The following is a 23,664-nucleotide window of genomic DNA, read 5'->3' on the forward strand; positions in this document are numbered from 1 at the left end:
TAATGGTGGCAAACAGAAGGTTATGGTGCTTTCTCTCGTGCAATCCTCTTAAACATCTATCTTCTATCAAGCACCTCACAGTTCTTCCAGCCTCTACTCATTACCCAATTACAAAGCTGTAACCCAAAGGATCCCTTCAAGGCATCTCTTCTAAAATACCATGAATGTGATTTAAACTACCTTGGATCCTTCAAAACAGTCCAGTTATTAGCTGAAAAGCAGAGAGACTTCAATTCATGCCACATGAAGCAAAAAAAAAACAAAACACCTAGCCAAGCCCTGGCTGAATTTCTGTCCAATAAAATCTTGAGAGAAAATAAAATAGTTGCTATAAAGTCACAAAAATTTGGAGTCACATGTCATGAAGCAAAAGATACTCAGAACAACTGGAACTTGGAAGTGAGATGCTTCCATAACAAAAATCTAAAGCATTTGAAATTGACTTTGGTGCCAGGAGGAAGATGGAAGTTGGAAGGACTTTGTCTTAGTTCCCCAGGTTGCTAAGATGCATACCATACAGTGAGTTCATTTAAACAACAAAAATTTATTGGGTCATGGCATTGAAGCTATAAGAAGTCCAAAATCAAGTTGACTGCAAAATGATGTTTTCTTCCTGAAGACTGTTGTCTTGGTTCTGGCTGTCAGTGATCCTTTGTTTCCTTGGCTTTTCTGTCACAAGGCAGTATCCTTTCCTTTCTCTTCTGGGTTACATTGACTTCCAGTTTCTACTCCTCCACATGGCTTTCTCTTTATAATGCCTCCAGTAATAGGATTAAGGCCCAAACTCTTTCCATTGGGTCAGATCATAACTAAAAATAACATCTTCAAAAGGCCCTATTTATAAAGGTTCATACCCACAAGAATGGATTAAGATTGTTTTATTTTTCTGGGGTACACACCTTAACCTACCACAGCCTACCCTCTGGACCTCTTACCATTTGCAAAATACATTCATTCCATCACAGCATCCCAAAAGCCTTAACCGATTTCCAAAGCAACACTAAGTACAAAGTTTCATCAAAATCAGTTACAGCTGTAGTCCATCCTGGGCAAATACTATGGTGGAGCAACCATAGGTTAGACATTCCCATTCCAGAAGGAAGAATTTGGAAGGAAAACAGGTCACAAGCAAGTTTAAAACCTAACAGGATGAGCCTTAAACAGTATTTTTTAAATTATTTAGCAAAGGAAAATAGCTCCTATTTTCCCTATATCATTTTTATTTTCTTCATTCTTTCATGTAAATCCTAATTTCAGTCTGATATTGGTTTCCTTCTACCTGAAGAATTTTCTTTTGCTCTTCACATTGCACATATCTTTTGGCTATGCCTTCTCTCAGTCTTAATTTTTCGGTAATTTCCATCCAATGATATTTTGATTTCATACATTGTGTTTTGTAGTTACAGAATTTCCATTTGGTTCTTTAAGAGAATCTCCAATACTCTCCCAATTTTTTTTTAATCTTTTCGTTGATTACATTGGTCTATTTCCTGTAGATTTTTTTCTATTTTATTTTATTTTTAATGTAATTTTATTGAGGTATATTCACACACCATACAATCCATCTGAAGTATACAGTCAGTGGCCCAAGGTATCATCACATAGTTGCGCATTCCTCACCACAACTATAGAACATTTTCATTACCCTCCCCAAATAAACATAAAAAAGAAAACCCAAAACATCCCATATACCTTATTTACTCCACATCCATTATTGACTCATAGTATTGGTTTGGTACGTTTGCTATTGTTGATGATAAAATATTAAGATATTACTGTTAATTAAAGACCATAGCTGTAATAGGCACTATTATGTTGAAAACAGACTCCACAAACCAAAATACAGAGTAAGTTTATTGAACTAAGGGACATGCATGGAGGAAAAACTTAAAGAAAGTTACTCCTCAAAAAAAGTGGTGGGGAAAGAGTTTACATGGCTACTTAGAACAAAGAAAGGATATGGAGGGATGGGGAAGAGGAGACAAGGAGGATGAGAGCTATGTGAGTTTTTCAGGGCAGGATGTGCTTGTGTCATGGGCCATAAATTTGCAAGGACTGTTTGCCGAGGTTTTTTGTAAGAATGGGCTTATCCGGTGAAGATAAACAGACTTGCTGGACTCGTTTATAACAGTTCCTCCTCGCCCACGGAGGTAGGGGTCTTAATTAACAAAAGATTGTTGGGCGAAGGGGGGATCATGAAGCGTGGACCCCGGTGGCGGCGGCGGCGGCGGCGGAGCCCGGCGCGCAGGTCGGAGGCACCTGGCCTGCGGGACCCGGAGCAGAGCAGAGGAGGCAGCAGCCGCAGCCGCAGCCGCAGGGGCAGCAGCAGCTGGCGGGGGTGGGGGGGCGGAAGGAAGGGGGTTGCGCTGGGGGCGGCCAAGGGAGGGGCCTGGGGCTGGGGTCGGGCCCCTGCCTGAGCAGGAGCTGCAGCTGGTGGAGTCCATCTCCCAATGCAACGAGCGCTTCCGCATTGCCAGCGCCTGCCTCAGCAGAGAATTCCTACTGGCTGGGGGCGCAGGGGCCCGGGCGGGGTTCGCGCCCGGACCACATTTCTCCCCGCAGGGGTCGGCGCCTAGGGATCCTGTCCGCATCCACTGCAACGTCATGGAGTCATACCCTGCTGTGTCCCCCATCTGGTCCCTGGAGTCTGATGACCCTAACTTAGCCACTGTCTTGGAGAGGCTGGTGGACAAAAAGAAAGGGACTACTCTGTTATTGCAGCATTTGAAGAGGATCTTCCCTGACCTGTGTAAACTGTATAACCTCCCTCAGCCTCCAGATGTGGAGATGCTGGATCAGCCCTTGCCAGCAGAGAAGTGCACGCAGGAAGACGTGTCTTCAGAAGATGAAGATGAGGAGATGCCTGAGGACATGGAAGACCTGGATCACTATTGAAATGAAAGAAGAACTGGCTGAGGGCAAGAAATCTGAAGATGATGGTATCAGAAAAGAAAACTTGGCCATGCTAGAGAAAATTAAAAAGAACCAGAGGCAAGATTACTTAGATGGTGTGGTGTCTGACTAGGTGCAGGCCAGTGACCTGCTGAAAAAGGAGCTCAGGGATATGTACCAATCACGGAGTTTCAAAGGTAAACTCCGCAGTCAGACTCGTGAATGGCAGTCTGTATGACTGGAATGTCAAACTCCTCAAAGTTGACCAGGGCAGCACTTTGTACAATGACATCCAGATCCTCAAAGAGAAAGAAGAAGCAGACTCCATCCTACTTAACTTTTCCTTTAAAGATAACTTTCCCTTTGACCCACCATTTGTCAGGGTTGTGTCTCCAGTCCTCTCAGAGGGTATGTTCTGGGCAGAGGCACCATCTGCATGGAACTTCTCACCAAACAGGTCTGGAGCAGTGCCTACTTGATAGCGTCCATGATCATGCAGATAAATGCCACACTGGTGAAGAGAAAAGCATGAGTGTGTTTTGGAGCCAACAAATCTCAGTACAGTTTGACAAGAGCACAGCAGTCCTACAATTCTTGATACAGATTCTCACCTCCCCATCCCCCCCAAAAAAAAGACTGTTGGTATGCCAGTCTGCCTCGGTTATTTTTCTGTAGTTTCCTGGGGAAAAGGGGTATTCAAGCTTATCAAGTTGGTTGGTAAAACTATTTACCATTCCATTTTCACATTACACCTGTAGATTTTTAAACATGATTTTGTAGTTATTTTTAAGAACTCATCTTCTGATTCTAATACCTGAGTCTTCTCTCAGTATGATTTAGGTCATATATTTTTCTTTTTTTTTTTTTTTTTTTTGTTTGTTTGTTTGTTTGTTTGTTTTTGTATTTGTAATGATTTTTTAAGAAAACTTGCACTTTGGGATGATACATTTTAGAAACTCTGTTGTCATCTGATTATATTGAGTTTTGTTCTGGCAGGCAGTTAAATTATTGGTAGTTTTCCTTTAACCCTAAGAGGCTTGAACTTTCAGCTTTGTTAGGGTTGGCATATTTTAGTTTTGATGTAAGTCCTATAAAATAGTCCATAATTTTGGGATGTAGACTTTAATCCTCAGGCATAGACATTCTTGGGCTTCAATGGAAAGTCTGAAGCATTTAATAAGTCACTCTAACTTGGCAGAGCTTGAATTCCAGAATTTTTTCCCACACATCTGCCACTGAGAAGATGCTGAAATTTCTGCTCAACTCTCAGCCTTTCAGCATTTTTTTTTTTTTTTCTGAGCTGTGTGTAGTCTCACCCTGCCCATATGGAAATTCAGTCTCTGGCAGCTTTGGTCTGACTCTTGACTACCCAAATCTGTAAGACTGCTTTTTATTGTGCTTCAATTCTATTAACCATATACCCCTCAACCACATAGTGCCCTTAAGGAAAAGATAATAATATAAGGGAACAAATTGATATACAATGTATTATTCCAATAGCTTGATAGTGTTTTCATTTGTGGTTTGGATAACATGATAAGTGAGATCAATGTGTAATTAAAAGTCTATTTCATGGGGGGGCTGGGCAAGATGGTGGAGTGGTGAAGGGTGGGTTTTAGTTACACCTCCAGGGCAGTTGGTAGAAAGCCAGGAACTGCATGGACTGGACACTGCAGAGCGATTTGACTTTGGGCATACTTCATACAATACTCACAAATGTGTCCAACAGCTGAGATCAGTGAAATCTATACATTCTCATTGTCAGGGGCCCCATGCCCCTCCCTGCCAGGCACAGTCCCATGGGATGAGGGACCATCAGTTCTGGGAACCAGGAGGGAGAACTGCAGTTGCAGCTCTGATTGAAAACTCAGAGCACTGATCAAAAGCTTCAAACATAGATAGACTGAGACCAGACACCAGAGAATCTCAGAGCAGTCAGCCTGGCAGAGAGGAGATAGGGCTAGCAAAAAAACAAACAAAAAAAAAAAATCAAAAAACAAAATAAAACAAACAAAACAAAACAAAAAACCCAAAAAGAAAAGAGAGACTTTTTGGAGTTCTAGTGAACATAATATGGAGAAGGGCAGTGTCAGATTCAGGCACATATGCAAAAATCCAGGGGGTGAGGACCCATGTCTACAAAGCCAGTTCTTCTGCTTTCTTGATTGTTCCTTAATGGCCCTCAACTACTAGTCTCTTAGAATTTCAATAGCCCGTTAAATCTGCAAGGACTGCAAATAGTTCACACTGGGCCCTTTTTTTCTTTTTCTTTTCTTTCCTTTCTTTCCTTTTTTTTTTTTTTTTTTATCATTTTCTCTTGTTCTGAAACAATTATTCTAAGAAGCCCATTACAGAAAGCCACAAAGACTTCCAGTTTGGGCCCAGGCAAGAGCAGAGCTATGATAGCTCTGAGAGACAAGACAATAAGTCTAGTGGTGGAGAAAATTCACTAAACACCATAACATCTCAAGAAAAGGGGAGTGTGGGCCAACTCCAGTGGTAGCCCTCTTTTGGGAGCTCAGATCCCAGGGGCTGGAACTCAGAAACCAGCTTCAGTCAGCCATGCCCCTGACAGGGGAAGGGTCACCCAGAGAACTAAATGATCCATGCCTCCTTACACTGGTGGGTAACTGTGGGCTGGCAAATGCCACCTGCTGGACAATGTAGGAGGAGCATAGACTCTAAAGTCCTCAAAAGAGGGTTTCATTCTCAAGGAAACTCCATACCCTCCTTCTGAGACCTGGACCTCTCTGGACTGGGAAAACCTGACTGGGGTTGACCACATCTGAGGATACCATCACACAGGCAGGCTACATAGAGGCAGGGAAAGAAACAGGAAAACAAGAGATTAAAAACTCTGATAAGCTAAAAAGAATCTAAGTTAAAGGTCTAGAATAGGCTGAACTGAACACCAAGGATTAGAGAACAAAGCCAACAAAGAAAACCCTAGGAAAGAGAGTGACAAGCTCCAGAATAAACTAATCAAGAAAGTCAAATGCCTAGACAGCTTAAGATAATGAGCTATAGTAGGAAACATGAAAATATGGACAAGCCAAAGGAACAAACTAATAGTTCAGCTGAGACACAGAAGTTGAAGCAATGATTGCTAAATCAACTCAATGAACTGATGGAAGAACTAATTGGAGATGTTCAAATAAAGCCAAAGCAATTCAAAAATCAAGTCAATGAACTGAGGGAAGACATAGAAAAAGAAATGAAGGATATAAGCAGGATGCTGGATGACTATAAGGAAGAGTTCATAAATTTGAAAAAGCAAATGGAAGAACTTACGGGAATGAGGGCATAATGGAGGAGAGGGAAAAGACAATGGAGGGATACAACAGTGGATTTGATCAGGAAGAAGAAAGGATCAGTGAATTAGAACACAAGACATCTGAATTCACACACATGAAAGAACAGATGGTGAAAAGAATGGAAAAATATGAGCAGGGTCTTAGGGAGCTGAGTGACAACATGAAATGCACAACTACACACTATGGATGTCCCAGAGAGAGAAGAGAGGGGAAAGGGGGCAGAAAGAATAATAGAAGAAATAAACACTGAAAATTTCCCAACTCTTATGAAAGATAGAAAATTAGAGATTCAAGAAGTACAGCACACCCCAAACAGAATACACTCCAACAGACATACTCCAAAACACTTACTGATCAGATTGCTCAATGCCAAAGACAAAGACAGAATTCTGAAAGCAGCAAGAGAAAAGCAATCCATCACATACAAGGAAAGCTCAATAAGACTACATACAGCTTTCTCTGCAGAAACTGAGACAAGAAGACAATGATATGATATATTTAAGATACTGAAAGAGAAAAACTGCCAACCAAGAATTCTATCTCTAGCAAACTGTCCTTCAAAAAATGAGGGAGAAATTAAAATATTTTCGGACAAACAGACACTGAGAGAGTTTGTGAATAAAAGACCAGTGCTACAAGAAATACTAAAGGGAGTGCTACAGGCTGATAGGAAAAGCAGGAGAGAGTGGTTTGGAGAAGGATGTAGAAATGAAGTTTATCAGGAAGCATAAAAAGAGAAGAAAAAATACGATATCATATAAAATCCAAAAGACAAAATGATAGAAGAAAGTATGGCCCTTACTGTAATAACACTAAATGTTAATGGGTTAAATTCCACAATAAAAAGACACAGACTGGCAGAATGGATTAAAAAAATAGGACCCATCTATATGCTGTCTATGAAGAAACACATCTTAGACACAAGGACAAAAACAGGCTGAAAGTGAAAGGTTGGAAAAATATATTTCATGCAAATAGCAACCAGAAAAACGTGGAAGTAACTATATTAATATCATACAAAGTAGACTTCAAAAGTAAAACAATCAAAAGAGACAAAGAAGTACACTATATATTAATAAAGGGTCAATTCATCAGGAAAACATAACAATCATAAGTATTCATGCACCAAGCCAGAGTGCCCAAAAATTCATGAGACAAACACCAAGAACACTAAAAGAAGAAGTAGATAAATCCACAATAATAGTTGGAGTCTTCAATACACCACTCTCATCAGTGGATGGAACATCTAGACACAGGATCAACAAGAAAATGGAGATGTTGAATTGTAAAATATATGATCTAGACTTGACAGACATTTATAGAACACTACACCCCACAACAGCAGGATACACATTTTTTCTCAAGTGCCCATGGAACATTCTCTAGGATAGACCACATGCTGGGTCACAAAGCAGGTCTCAACAAATTTAAAAATATTGATATTATATAATACACTATCTCAGATCATAATGGAATGAAGCTGGAAGTAAATAACAAGCAGAAGATTGTAAAATTCACAAATATATGGAGACTAAACAACACACTCTTAGAAAACCAGTGGGTAAAGGAAGAAATTAAAAGAGAAATTAGTAAATGCCTTGACGCAAATGACAATGAAAATACTACATATCAAAATTTATGGGATGCAGCAAAGGTGGTGCAGAAAGGGAAATTTATTGTCCTAAATTCCTATATTAAAAGAGAAGAGAGAGCAAAAATTGAGGATTTAATGGTCTACCTGGAGGAACTAGAGAAAGAACAGCAAATAAACCCCAACAGAAACAGAAGGAAAGAAATAATACAGAATACAGCAGAAATAAATGAAACTGAGAACAGGAAAGCAATAGAGAGAATCAACAAAACCAGAAGCTGGTTCTTTGAGAAAATCAACAAAATTTATGGACCCCTAGCTAGGCTAACAAAAGAAAGAGAGAGGGAGAGAGAAAGAGAGAGAGAGAGGGAGGGAGGGAGGGAGGGAGAGAGAGAGAAGATACAAATAAATGCAATCAGAAATGGGAAAGATAGCATAACTACTGACCCTGCAGAAAGAAAGGAAATAATGTGAACACATATGAGCAACTATATGCTAAAAAACTGGACAACTTACACAAAATGAACAACTTCCTAGAAAAACATAAACAACCAACATTGATCCAACAAGAAATAGCCAACCTCAACAAACCAGTCACAAGCAAATAGATTGAGTCAATCATCAAAAAGCTCCCAAGATCTAAGATGGCAACATAGAGGGGAGTGGAAGCTAGTTAGTCCCCATGGAACAACTAATAAACAACCAGGAACAACTAGTAAGAAATCTGGAATAACTGCAGGGGGACAAACATGACCATCCACTCATCAGACACCAACCTGAATTGGGAGGAATGCCCAAGACTGTGGCATAAAATGTGTAAGTAAAAATGGCAGATCCAATCTGGGAAACCCCTCCCTCCACAGCCCAAGCTGCAAAGCCTCATGTTGCTAGAGAGAAGCTCTCTCCCAGCAAGTGAATATGGCTCAGCTGAACTCCAACTGGGGTTTTAATTAATGAGTGTGAACTGCTTACTATGATCTATGAATCCCCAACAAGCAGAGAGAGGTTTTGGGTGATGACTGACCTTGGAGAGGTAGAGGGTGGCAGCAGACTATCCCTGAAAGAGGTTTTTTGTCCCTGTTTTAGCTAAGTGGAGAAAGCCTCATCCATTTTCAATTTCCACTGCTCTGACCCAGACAAGGGTGGAGATATCACAGGCAGAGTCTGTTCAAATGCTAATGACCTCTCCCTTGGCGGGGTATCTTCCCCAAGAGGAAGGGGTGGGGCCCAGCTCTAATGGCCACCTTCCATTCAGAACCAGTACATAGAGCCTGGGGGTAAAAAGCCATGGGCAACACTTCCTTACACCAGTCTGAAGTTACAGGCTGACAGGCACCACCTGCTGGGCAGAAAAGTACAGTGACCTGAGGCATCACAGGGTGTACCAATATTCTAAGACACACCCTCAGGGAAATTGGATGCTGAATATTTTTTCCTTCTGGGACCTGAGCTTATTTTGGTCTGGGAAAACCTGATTGTGGTAACCAAGGAAACAATGCATAGACAACAGAAAACTACAACCTACACTAAGAAAAATGAAATTATGGCCTGGCTAAAGGAACAAACTTATGCTCCAGCTGAGATACAGGAATTGAAACAACTAATAATAAATCAATTCAAAAAGTTTAGGGAAGATATGGTGAAAGAGCTGAACCTTATAATGAAAACACCTATCTTATGGGTATACATAAAATAGAAATTGACAGTTTGAAAAACCAACTGGCAGAATCTATGGAATTGAAAGGCACAAGAGATGAAAGACACAATGGAAACTTACAACAGCAGATCTCAAGAGGCAGAGGAAAACACTCAGGAACTGGAGAACAAGGCACCTGAAAGCCTACACACAAAAGAACAGATAGAGAAAAGAATGGAAAAATTTGAGCAATGTCTCCTGGAACTAAAGGACAAAATGAAAAGCAAGAATGTCCATGTCATTGGTGTCCAAGAAGGAGAAGAGAAGAAAAAGGGGCAGAAGCAATAATAGAGGAAATAATCAATGAAAATTTCCCATCTCTTATGAAAGACATAAAATTATGGATCCAAGAAGCACAGCATACCTCCAACAGAATAGATCTGAATAGGCCTACACCAAGACACAATAATCAGATTATGAAACATCAAAGATAAAGAGATAATCCTGAAAGCAACAAGAGGGAAGTGATCCATCACATACAAAGGAAGCTTGATAAGACTATGTGTGAATTTCTCAATAGAAACTATGGAGGCAAAAAGGAAGTGGGGTGATATATTTAAGATACTGAAAGAGAAATACCACCAACAAAGAATCCTATATCCAGCAAAACTATCCTTCGAATATGAGGGAAAGCTTAAAATATTCTCTGACAAACAATGACAGAGTTTGTGAACAAGATACCTGCTTTATAGGAAACACTAAAGGAAGCACTGCAGACAGAAAGGAAAAAGCAGGAGTGAGAGATTTGGAAAACAATTTTGGGAGATAGTAGCAGAGCAATGTAAGTACACTGAACAAAGATGACTGTGAGTATGGTTGAAAGAGGAAGGTTGGGACCATGTGGGATACCAGAACAAAAGATGAAGGATAAAGATGAAGACTGTGTAACTCATGGAAATCTAGGGTGCTCAATGATAAAAGGTACAAATATGTTTTTACATGAGGTAGAACAAATGAATGACAACATTGAAAGGTTTTAAAAATAGGGTAGGATGGGGGGAAAATACAGTCAATGCAAACTAGATACTATAATTTACGGAAACATTGTATTATGCTGCCTTTAACATAACAAAGGCAATATATCAAAGCTAAATGCTTATGGGGGGTGGGGAATAGGGGAAGAGTATGGGATTCCTGGCATTGGTGATGTTGTCTGACTCTTTATTCTACTTTAGCTTAATGCTGTCTTTCCTTTTGTTGCTTTCTAGATGTCACATTTTTTGTTTGTTTGTGTGCTTCTCTCTTTCTCTTTTCTTTTTCTTTTGCCTCTCTGCCTTCTTTGACTCTTCCTCTATCTTTGTGGAAGAACTGGGGATGTCCTTATATACAGAATATTGATGGTACTGAATACATAAATATGTAACTATACAAGGAATCATGATTGTTTACTTAGCACAGAATGTATGGTGTGTGAACAAAACCATCTCAGAATGAATGAGTTATGAAGAGATCTCAAAATGAATGAGTTATGAAACAAGACAGACACAAAAAGGCATATATTGCAGGGTCTCACTGACATGAACTAATTATATTATGTAAACTCATAGACATGAAATATAAGTCACCAGGATATAGAATGAGGCTAAAGAATGGGAACTGGTGGTTATTATGGGCAGAATGTTCAACTAGGGTGAACTTAAATGTTTGGAAATGGACAAGGGTGATGGTAGCATGTTGTGAGAATAACTAATAGTGCTGAAAGGTGTTTGAAGGTGTTGGAGAGGGTAAGCTCAGAGTCATGAATGTCACAAAAAGGAAAGGTAGAGGTTAAAATATGGGAATGTATAAAACAGTGAATCTTGTGGTGAACAATGTCCATAACTAACTCTACAAAAATTAGAAATCTCTCTCACAAACTAGGAGAAATGTATGACACTGTAACTAGAAGTTAATAATAGAGAAGCATATAGAAAAAATATATACCTATTGCAAACTATATACTATAGATAGTAGTATTTTAACATTCTTTCATCAACAGTAACAAATGTGCTATACCAAAACAATGAATCAATAATGGAGGGGGGCATGGTTAGGGGTATGGGAGGATTTGAGTTTCCTGGTGTCTTTATTTCTTTTCTGGAGTAATGAAAATGTTCTAAAAATTGAAAAAAAATTGTGTTGATGGATGCACAGCTGTATGATGGTACAATGGGCAACTGATTGTACAGTTTGGATCTTTGGAAAGTTGTATGGTATGTGAACAATCTCAATAAACTATATATATATATATACAGGCTCCCAAAAAAGAAAAGCCCAGGACCAGATGGCTTCACATGTGAACTCTACCAAGCATTCAAGGAAGAATTAATACCATTCCTACTCAAACTCTTTAAAACATTTGAAGAGGAGGGAAAGCTACCCAACTCATTCTATGGAGCCAACATCACCCTAACACCAAAATCAGACATACTACAAAAAAAGAGAATTATAGACCAATCTCTTTAATGAATATAGATGCAAAAATCCTCAACAAAGTACCCACAAAGAGAATCCAGCAGCACATTAAAAGAATTATACACCATAACCAGTTGGGGTTTATTTCAGTTATGCAAGTCTTGTCCAACACAAGAAAATCAATTAATGTAATACACCACATCAATCAATGCAAAAGAACAAGATGATCATCTTGATCAATGCAGAAAATACATTTGACAAAATTCAACATCCTTCCTTGATAAAAATCTTCAAAGGATAGGAATAGAAAGGAATCTTCTCAATAACATAAAGGCAGTATACGAAAAACCCACAGCTAGCATTGTACTCCATGGGGAGAGATTGAAAGTTTTTGCTCTAAGATCAGGAACTAGACAGGGATGCCCACTGCCACCATTGTTATTCAACATTGTGCTTGAAGATATAGCTAGAGCAATTAGGCAAGAAAAAGAAATGAAAGGCATCCAAATTGGAGAGGAAGAAGTAAAACATTGTTTGCAGAGGATATGACTCTATATGTAGAAAATCCAGAAAAATCTACAGCAAAGCTATTAGAGCTTATCAATGAATACAGCAAAGTTGCAGGCTACAAGATCAATATGCAAAAATCTGTAGTGTTCTTATACACAAGTAATGTGCAATAAGAGGAAGAAACAGAGCAAACCAACAAAAACATTTACAATAGCAACCAAAAGAATCTAGTATTTAGGAATAAACTTTATGAAGGCCACAAAAGACCTATACAAAGAAAACTACAAGAAACTGCTAAAAGAAATCAAACAGGACCTAAAAAAATGGAAGAACATGCCATGTTCATGAATTGGAACACTAACTATAATTAAGATGTCAACTCTACCTAAAATGATTTATAGATTCAATGCAATACCAATTAAAATCCCAACAACTTACTTTGCAGAAATAGAAAAATGAATAACCAAATTTATTTAGCAGGGCAAGGTGCCCCAAATACCCAAAAATATCTTCAGAAAGAGGAATGAAGTGGGAGGCCTCACACTACCTAGCTTTGAGGCATATGACAAAGCTACAGTTCTCAAAACAGCATGGTACTGGCATAAGGACAGAGATACTGAGTAATGGAATCAAATTGAGTGTTCAGCAATAGATTCCTGTATCTACAGACTATTGATCTTTGATAATGCAGTCAAGCCAAAGCAACTGGGACAGAAAAGCCTCTTCAATAAATGGTGCTTGGAGAACTGGATATCCATTTCCAGAAGAATGAAAGAAGACTGCTACCTCAAACCTTATACAAAAATGAACTCCAAGTGGATCAAAGACCTAAACATAATTGCTAAGAACATAAGAGTCTTAGAAGAAAATGTTGGGCAACATCTTACAGAACTGTTGATAAGAGGTGGTTTCATAGACCTTACACCCAAAGCAGGAGCAACCAAAGAACAAATAAACAAATGGAATCTCCTCAAAATTAAACACTTTTTTACATCAAAGGACTTTGTTAAAAAAGTTAAAAGGAAGCCTACACAATGGGAGACAGTATTTGGAAACCACGTATCAGATAAGTGTTTAATATCCCAAATATATAAAGCAACCCTGCAACTCAACAGAAAGACAAACAACCCAATTAAAAAATGGGCAAAAGACATGGACACTTTTCTAAAGAGGAAATACAAATTGCTGAAAAACATGAAAAAATGCTCAACTTCCCTGGCTATTAGGGAAATGCAAATCAAAACCACAATGAGATACCATCTCACACCTACCAGAATGGCCATTATCCAAAAATAGAAAACTACAAGTGCTGGAATGGATGTGGAGCAACAGGCACACTTATTCATTGCTGGTGGGAATGTAGAATGGTGCAACCACTCTGGAAGACAGTGTGGAGGTTCCTCAGGAAGCCAAGTATAGATCTGCCGTATGACCCAGCTATTCCATTGCTAGGTTATACTCAAAGGAACTGAAAATTAAGAAACAAATGGTATTTGTAAACTGATGTTTATTGTGGCATTATTCATGATTTCCAAGAGGTTGAAGCAGCCCAAGTGTCCTTCAGTGGATGAGTGGGTAAACAAACTGGCATATACGCATGATAGAATATTATGCAACTGTAAGCAGAACAAAGACATGGAACATAGAATAACATGGATGAACCTTGAAGGCATTATGTTGAGTGAAGTTAGTCAGAAACAAAGGGATGAATACTGTTTGGTCTCACTAAGATGAACTAACATTAGTGAGCAAACTTTGAGAGTTAAAAGCTAGAACACAGGCTACCAGGAGATAGAAAGAGGGTAGAGATCAGGCACTTGATGCTGAAGGACTACAGAATGTTCAGCAGGATTGATTGTACAGATCCAGAAATAGACAACATAATGTTGTGTGTTGGTAGCACAATATTGTAAGTACACTGAACAAAGATGTTTGTGAAGCTGAAAGAGGTGAGATAGGGGAATGTATGACACCAGAGGTAAAGATAGATGATGAAGACTGGGACTGTACCACTTGACAAAAACTGGAGTGGCCAATGACTGTTACTAAATGTACAAATATAAAAATGTTCTCACATGTGGGAGGGCAAATGAATGTCCACCATGCAAAGTGTTGAAAAAGGGATGATATTTGAGGGAAAAAAATAATCAAAGCACACTGGAGTCTATGGTCACAAGTAACATTGTAATATGCTTCCATTAAATGTAACAAAGGCAATATACCAACGTGAAACATGTATGAGAGGGGGATATAAGGGAGGGATGTGGGATTCTTTGTAGTGGTGTTGTTTTTGGTCATTAATAATATATTGTATTGTATGACACTATTTTTTTTTCTTTTTATCATTATCTTTTTATTATTCACCAAAAGAAACAAAACAAAACACTTTTTCATAGTCATCAATATGTTCAAGTGCTGACTGTGGTGATAAATGAACAACTATTTGATGATACCATGAGCAACTGATTTTACACTGTGGAAAACTGTAAGTTATGTGAGTATATCTCTATAAAATTGTAGGAAAAATATACATGGGTTAAAAGTTCTGGAGAAAACATGGAGAGAGGGATGTACCTCTTTACTGTTGATGAGAAGGCAGAATGGTGTAGACTTTCTGGAATTCACTGTGGTGGTTCCACAAGAATCTAAGTATATGGAGGCCAGAAGGTCCTGCAACCTCACTGTGGGATGTGTACTTGGAAGATCTGAGTGCAGAGACATGAATGGACATTTGCACATTGGTGTTTATGGAGGCAGCATTCATGATTTGCAGTGAGTGGAGGTGGTCTAAGGGTACACTGACTGAGGAACAGAATGTGAACTGTGGTGTAAGCATGCAATGGAATACTGAGCAAACTAAAAGGAGTGAAGTTGTGAGACATGCAAGCAGGTGAATGGATCCTGCAGACAGCATTTTGAGTGAAGTACACCAGAAACAAAGGCAAACACTATAATGTCTCACCAATATGGACTAACTACAATTTGTAAACTCAGAATTGAATCATAGAGCACTGCCTAACAGGGAAATGATTATTGTAATGGTCCCTAGATTGTAAGCTCTTACAGGAGTCAAATCTATTCCTGAATTGTAATGGCTGTCTCCATACTCTGAGATGCTGATCCCTTTGTGTATAAGCTGATTGGTCTCTGGAACATTGGGTATCTGTGTGACATCCGGAACTTAGAGCTAGAGCTCAGCAGATATGAATGTCAGTATTAACACATATAGTAACTGTTAAAAAAAAAAACAAACAAAAACTGAACAAGAGCCCAGACTTCAATTAGAGATATGAATGAAGCAGATCTGGTTAAGACTAGGGCAAGTCAGGTCAAAGGGTAAAGTTTGAAACTGACTGTGTGTTAAAACTTCAACTTCCATGTGAGACCAGGGGAAGAAATGTCTATTGTGTAAGATCTATATTTTCTAAACAACATAACTTCTACAGTCTGTTCAAACACAACAATTACATGGAAAGTTGAATAGGAAGTGAGATATGGTAGGTTCATAAAGGTTAGAGTGAAATAGCAACACATCCCAAAGTAATTTGGGCAGAGAATAAAAATGTATTTGCAGGGTCCCCCTGAGGAGCTGGGGGAAATGTGGAAGTGTTGGACTTCCTCACCTGGATTGTTGCTGATGTTCTCACAAATACTGGGGACTGACAGCTTGACATGCTGAGCCCTCTGTCTTGGAGCTTACCCCTATGAAGATTGTTATTGCAAAGGAGAGGCTAAACCTGCTTATAATTGTGCCAAGAGTCCCCCTGAGTGCCTCTTTGTTGCTCAGATGTGGCTCTCTCTCTCTAAGCCATCTTGGCAGGTGATCTCACTGCCCTCCCCCCTATGTGGGACCTGACTCCCAGGGGTGTCAATCTCCCTGGCCATGCAGGATATGACTCCTGGGGATGAATCTGGACCTGGCATTGTGGGATTGAGAACATCTTCTTGACCAAAAGGGGGATGCAAAACAAAACACAATAAAGCTTCAGTGGCTGAGAGATTTCAAATGGAGTTGAGAGATTACTTTGGTGGACATTCTTATGCACTACATAGATAACACTTTTTAGGTTTTCATGTATTGGAATAGCTAGAAGTAGATACCTGAAACTACCAAACTCCAACTCAGTAGACTTGACTCTTGAAGATGATTGTATAACAATGTAGATTACAAGGGGTGCCAGTGTGATTGTGAAAACCTTGTGAATCACACTCCCTTTATCCAGTGTATGGATGGATGAGTAGAAAAATGGGAACAAAAACTAAATGAAAAATAGGGTAGGATGGGGGTTGATTTGGGTGTTCTTTTTTATTTTTTATTCTTTTCTGATTCTTTCTGGTACAAGGAAAATGTTAAAAAATAGAATGGGATGATGAATTCACAACTATATGCTGGTACTATGAACAGTTGATTGTACACTATGGATGGATGATTGTATGGTATGCGAATATATCTCAATAAAACTGAATTTTATAAAAAGTCTATTTCACAATAAATCCATTTGAAGCACCCAGGTATTGTTGTTAATGGTCCTTTGTAATCTCACTGCACATTAGCTGCTGGTCCTTGGTCTTGGGGAATCCTACTTAAAGCCATTTTAAGCAGCTTTCAGCTGTCGTTATTCAGCATGGTCTTCTACTTTAATACCTTTGATTGGCTTAGTGGAATATTTTATTTCACTCATCACTGTATTTCATTCATCTCATATATGCTAGTGACCAGAGGCTAAGCTAAAATATTTTATTCCTTTTTCTTTTTTTGAGCAAAAATCGGGGTTATTCGGTGGGATCCACATGAACCACTTTAATTTACCCTGTCCAGATTCATCCCAAGGAGTCATGTCCTGTGTGGCCAGGGAGATTTACACCCCTGGGAGTCAGGTCCCACATAGGGGGAAGGGCAGTGAGATCACCTGCCAAAGTGGCTTAGTTAGAGAGAGAGAGCTACATCTGAGCAACAAAGAGGAACTCAGAGGGAGAAACTTAGGTACAATTATAAGCAGGTTTACCTTCTCCTTTGCACTAACAATATTTTATTTTGCTGTATTTCTTAACTGCCCATTTATTAAGGGCTTGTTTGCTTGATCAAATGGTTAGGCTACTAGGCACAATGTATGAGTCTATAAATATGCAGACATTGCTGTGGGGGTGAGACTCAAGTGTTCCCTGCCCTGCGAGTTATACTACTCATATATCTGACTTTCGAGTGAAGTTAACATTGCCTTCTTTGACAGAGTTACCAGTCAGAGGGTGATATTCAGCATATTTCCATATTGAAACCTATGCTTCATTTTGGGAGTTTCATTGGGAAATCAAGTATGTTGTTTTTCTTTAGCAGGAAATGAATAATTGCAACAAGTGTAGAAAACTCTGCCAGAAGTTTTAATTTGTTCTAAATAGTAAATAATATGCTTGTGAATAGGCTATAATTCTTAGTCACTTCACAAGGATGTTCAGGTAATATTATTTCCATTTACTTAAGGAGCTCCGTTATACTGCTCCATCTTTTTGTCTATGACTCTCTGACATCATCCATGGCATAAAGGGCACTTGTAATACCTTTAATTTGTGTCTTTATAAAAGTTTTGCATCAAATGGACTGCATCTGGTCACTTTAGCAGGGAATTATTGTGTCACCAATCCCAGCATTTATCACTGGGTGGCAGTTTAGTCTTCTGCAAGAATTTCCATTCTGCATATGTACAAAATCCAAATACTTCAGAAATCATCTGAGCATTTGGATTATGGGCTTCCTTTGGCACTGCATGAGCAATTCCCCAACATTAAGTCTCCTAAAACTAGTGTAATCTCTTCCTTATAACTAGACTGCATAAATGATAGTGATTTGTTCAGTACTATTTGTGGGATGTATCTAACAGGAATGAGCTGGATGTCAAATGGTTGTTCCCAGAAACTTTCCTAATAGGTCAAGGCTTTGTATTTTGGCTGTATTGATCAGTCCTACTTGGCTAGCAATATTTACTGTAGCTCTCAAATTATCCCAAGCATCTTCTGAGGAAGAAATTACTGTAATATTGTAAATGAAATGGATTAACTTACTTTGAGTATGATCATGTCTAAATTCCATCTCACAAAGTTGTGGCAGTATGCTATGTATATACCCTTGAGGAAACAGTAAACACATTTTTTTCCACATAAAATGAAACTATACTTGGCATTCCTTAGATTCTAAAATTCATGGAGATACAGCAATTGCAATTAAATTTTTAAAAAGTAGCAAGCCATCCTAGGTGATAAGACAAATTATAACACTACAATGAAAAACATGTGGTACTGGTTCAAAAATAGATATATGTGTAAATTAAAAGCAGGAATGATGAATCAACCCAATTTCACATATGTATTTGAAATGAAGGTGTTTCAGTTAGGATACATTTGGATATGAATAACAGAAAAATTATCTGTGACTCTTTTGAACTATATGCATATTTATTGATTGGCTAATGTATTGTAAACCTCAGAGTTGGGGCAAGCTTTAGGATTAGTGATAAAAGTCAAAAGGAGACCTTTGTATTCTCTGTGCTCTATCACAGCATGAGATTTATTATAAATCTGGCTCTCCTATCAATAGGAGGATTGCTGTGGCAATTGGGACAGGGAACTTCCCACACCACTGGCAGAAGAAATTGACCATGATTATCAAACAGAGAGGGAGGTACTGTAATTAAAAAGGGTCATTGAGGAAAATGTTTGGCTTGGGCATGACTTGCTACCCCTTTGCTCAATTGTGACAATAAATATAAAGTGCATCAACCCTGGTCTGTGAAGGGCATAGTGAACAGGGGTCAGACCTTTCAGATGTAAGGGTCTGGGCTACATCTCTAGGCAAGCCATTGAGACAAGTGAATGTGCTAGCAGAAGGTGAGGTGAGAAGAGAGTAAGTAGTGGAGGATGTTGTTAAGTAGCAGTTGCAGTTCTAAAATCAGTTGCAGTGGTGGATCATTCATATAACCTTTCTGTTTTAATTTTCTCCCTGAATTATGGAGGAACTCCTCCCAGAATATATGTGAAGAAATGGATTCAAGTTTTGAACTACTGCTCTGCTCTCCCTTCTAACAAGAAGGATTTGTTGTTCCTACTCCTGATAGTGCTAATAGACAGCCTTCAGCTGTTAGATTCTTCAAGGTTTGCATCTGAAACAAGCCACCACACCAAAAGCCATGCCCCTTTCCAGGGCAACCCCTCACAGCCCCAAGATCAATAATTAGCTTCAGGTGTCAGTATAACCCAACTAGGAAACATAGTTCTCTTTTAGATGGAAATCATTTATTAATGAAAGAAAAGTGCAGGATCTGGTTCATATGTACTTGCAAGAACTAGAAGAAAGTATGTGGAAAAGGATCTTGTGGATATTGAAATGAAGAAGAGCAAAATATAAGACTTCATGGGGAAAATTTATTAGCATGATAGTATTCTCCCATGAATATACATGACACAAGGTATAAGATGATTAAAACTTACTGAACACTTACTGTGTGCCACTCATCTAGAAGACAGCATATCAAATTTTCAGGCTAGAGTCTCTCACCTGAAAATATAACTCAGCTTTTAGGAGGCCATTACAATATCAAATCTAGCCTATTGCTTCTACATGATATGTAATATGGTGATACTGTGAATTATATGGTGGCAAGCCATTTGCTCTATTTTATTTACCATGAAATGTGTCCCCTGATCAGAGATGTTGGCAAATGGGATACCATAGCAATGGACAATAGAATGCAGATAGAGAGGAAAGATTCATACCAGTACATAAGAAAATGAGTTGCTATCACCTCCAAATTGAGGAGTTAGTTTACCTACATAATGGTACCATATTAGGGATTGAGGCATTTTTGACATACAGAAGTGACAGTAGCCAGATCAGGCTTAGTGAAAGGTAGATCATGTTGTTCATTGAGCCCATGTATAGCATTCATCTCTGCAACTGTGGCCATTTGGCAAATAGGTCCACAAAGGTGGTTGGGGAACAGAGCTGTCTGATATCTGCAAGATAGATCTCTTTTAAATATGATTTTATTGAGAACTATTCATGTACCAATCATCCAAAGTGTACAATCAGTTGTCCATGCTATCATCACATAGTTGTGCATGCATCACCAAAATCAATTTTTGAATATTTACATTACTCCAAAAAATAAGAATAAAAATTAAAATAAAAGTAAAAAAGAACACCCAAAACACATCATACCCCTTTCCTCCCTATTATTCATTTACTTTTTGTCCCCAATTTTTCTTCTCATTTGTCCATAACTTCATAAAGGGAGTGTGAGCCACAAGGCTTTCACAATCATACAATCACACCACATAAGCTATATAGTTATATGATTGTCTTCAAGAATCAAGGACACTGGATTGCAGTTCAACTCTTTCAGGTATTTCCTTATAGCAATTCTAGTGTGCTAAAAACTAAAAAGGGATAGCTATGTAATGCATAAGAATAACCTCCAAAATGACTTCTAGATTCCATTTGAGATCTCTCAGTCATTGAAACTTTATTTTGTTTAATTTCTCTTCCCTCTTTTGGTCAGGAAGTCTTTCTCAAACCCACAATGCTGAGTCCAGGCTCATCCATGGGAGCCATGCCCAACTTAGGGAAGGGCAGTGAGTTTAGCTGCTGAGTGGGCTTAGAGGGAGATGGGCTACTTCTGAGCAGCAAAAGTGGTTCTCTAGGGGTGACTCTTAGACACCATTATAAGTAGTCCTAGCCTCTCCTTTGCAGTAACAAGCTTCATAAGGTCAAGCCCCAAGATTGAGGAGTTGGCCTACTACAATGGTAGTCCCCAATGCTTGCAAGAATTTCAGAAGTCCCCCAGGTGGAATTTTAATGTTTCCACATTTTTACTCAGGCCCTCAAGGGGGCTTTGCAAATACTTTTTATTCTCTGACCAAATTACTCTGGGATGCATCAGGATATCATGCTAACCTGTACAAACTGACCAGATCTCACCCCTTATTCAAGGTTCCATGTAATTATGGTGTTTGAATAAACTGGCCATGCAAGTTAAATTATGAAGTGTGCTACACAAAGTATAGATTTTGCACCAAATAAACATCTCTTCCTTTGGCCTCACACAGAAGCTGAGCTTTTAAAACATGTTAAATATCATCCTTTTTCCTCTAGTCAAGTTTACCTTAGTTCTAGTCAAGTCCATTTCATTCATATCTCTAATTGAAGTCTGATCTCTTTTTCAGCTTTTTAAACATTTGCTATATGGGGTAATGCTGACATTCATAGCTGCCAAACTCTGGCTCTGAGTCTTAGGTGTCACACAGATACCTGAAGTTATGGGGACCAACCAGCTCAGCATCTCACAATTTAGAGAAACCCATTCCAATTCATGAATAGATGTGACTGCTGTAAGAGGTTACAATCTAGAAACTTTTACCATAAGCCTTCCCTTGATAACCTATGCTCTCAGATTCAGTTCTCTGAGTTTGCACATTATAGTTAGTCCATATTATTGAAGCATTATAATTTTTGTCTTTTCAATTCTGGCTTATTTCACTTAACATACTGTCCAGTCACCTAGATGCATACTTCATGACTTCATTTCTTCTTGCTGCTGCTCATTATTCCATTGTATGCACACACCACAGTTCACTATTCTGCTTATCAATAGTTGTACCCAGAGTGAACCTCCATCTGTTATGAATTATGAATACGGTTGCCATAAACACTAGTGTGCAATGTCCACTAATGTTCCTGCTCTCAGTTATTTCAAGAATATATCCAATAATGGGGTTGCAGGACCCTATGGCAACTGCATAGTTAGCTTCCTGTGGAACCAGCACACTGCCCTCCAGCTGGGCTGCACCATTCTACTTCCCTACCAACAGTGAATAGGTAAATTCCTCTCTCAACATTTTCTCCAGCACCTGTATCCCTCTATTTTTTAACAGTTTTATTTTCACACCATACAATCCACCCTAAGTAAACAACCATTGATTCCAAGTATAATCATGCATTTACCACCACAATCTATGTGAGGACATTTCCATCTCTTCCCCAAAGAAAGAGGAAAAGGATCAGAAAATAAAAATAAAAATACAAAAGATAGAAGAAAAATAAAAATAAAAATAAAATACAATGAAAAGGTCAGACAGCATCACCAACACAAAGAATCCCATGTTACTCCCTTATATCCCCCTCTTGTAGACACTGAGCTTTGGTATATTGCCTTTGTTACAATGAATGGAAACATCTTACAATGTTACTCTTAACTATAGATTCTAGTTTGCATTGACTGTATTTTCCCCTATACCATTCAATTTTTAATAACTTTCAATGTTGACAATTATTTGTTCTCCCTCATTTAAAAACATTCTTATATATGTACATTTAATCACCATTGACCACTATAGGTTTTGCTGTTTTACAATCCCAGCCTTTATCTTCTCTCTTTCCTTCTGGTGTTATACTTTTCTTTAGCCTTCCTGTTTCAACCATACTCACCCTCATCTTTGTTCAGAGTACTTACAGTATTGTGTTATCATCACACATTATTATGTTATCCATTCCATTTCTGGATCTCTACAATCAATCCTGTTGAACCTTCAGTACTTCTGCAGCATTAAATACACAATCTCCAACCTCCTTCTATCTCCTGATAACCTGTGTTCTGAACTCTAAAATTTCTCTCATCAATGATAGTCCCTACCAGTGAGACCATAGAGTATCTGTCTTTTTTTGTTTCTGACTAATTTCATTCAATGTAATGTCTACTGTCTACCATTTTGTCTTTTGAATTTTATGTCATATCTTATTTTTTCTCTCCTCTCTCTCTCTTTACCCTTACTGTTAGTTTTCATTTCTACACTCTTCTCCAAATCTCTCTCTCCTGTCTTTCCCTATCTGCCTCTAGTGCTCCCTTTAGTTTTTCTTGTATAGTGGGTATAATGTTCACAAACTCTCTCAGTGTCTGTCTGAAAATATTTTAAACTCTCCCTCATTTTTTGAAGGACAGTTTTGCTGGATATAGAATTATTTGTTGGCAGTTTTTCTCTTTCAGTGTCTTAAATATAGCATGCCATTTCCTTCTCACCTCCATGGTTTCTGCTGAGAATTCCACACATACACTTCTCGAGCTTCCTTTGTATGTGATGGATTGCTTTTCTCTGGCCAATTTCAGAATTCTCTCTGTCTTTGATATTTGATAATTTGATTATTAAGTGTCTTGGAGGCAGTCTACTCAGATCTAACCTGTTTGGTGTATGCTGCACTTCTTGGATATGTAATTTTATATCTT

General features: G+C 38.6%; 1 pseudogene; it reads left to right on the forward strand.

Moving 5' to 3' along the window:
• The first annotated feature begins 1,959 nt into the window (after window positions 1-1,959).
• Window positions 1,960-3,490, forward strand: LOC119536842 (annotated as a pseudogene).
• Window positions 3,491-23,664: the final 20,174 nt, after the last annotated feature.

The sequence above is a fragment of the Choloepus didactylus genome, chromosome 6, assembly GCF_015220235.1.
Source record: "Choloepus didactylus isolate mChoDid1 chromosome 6, mChoDid1.pri, whole genome shotgun sequence".
In the NCBI taxonomy this organism is placed as follows: domain Eukaryota; kingdom Metazoa; phylum Chordata; class Mammalia; order Pilosa; family Megalonychidae; genus Choloepus; species Choloepus didactylus.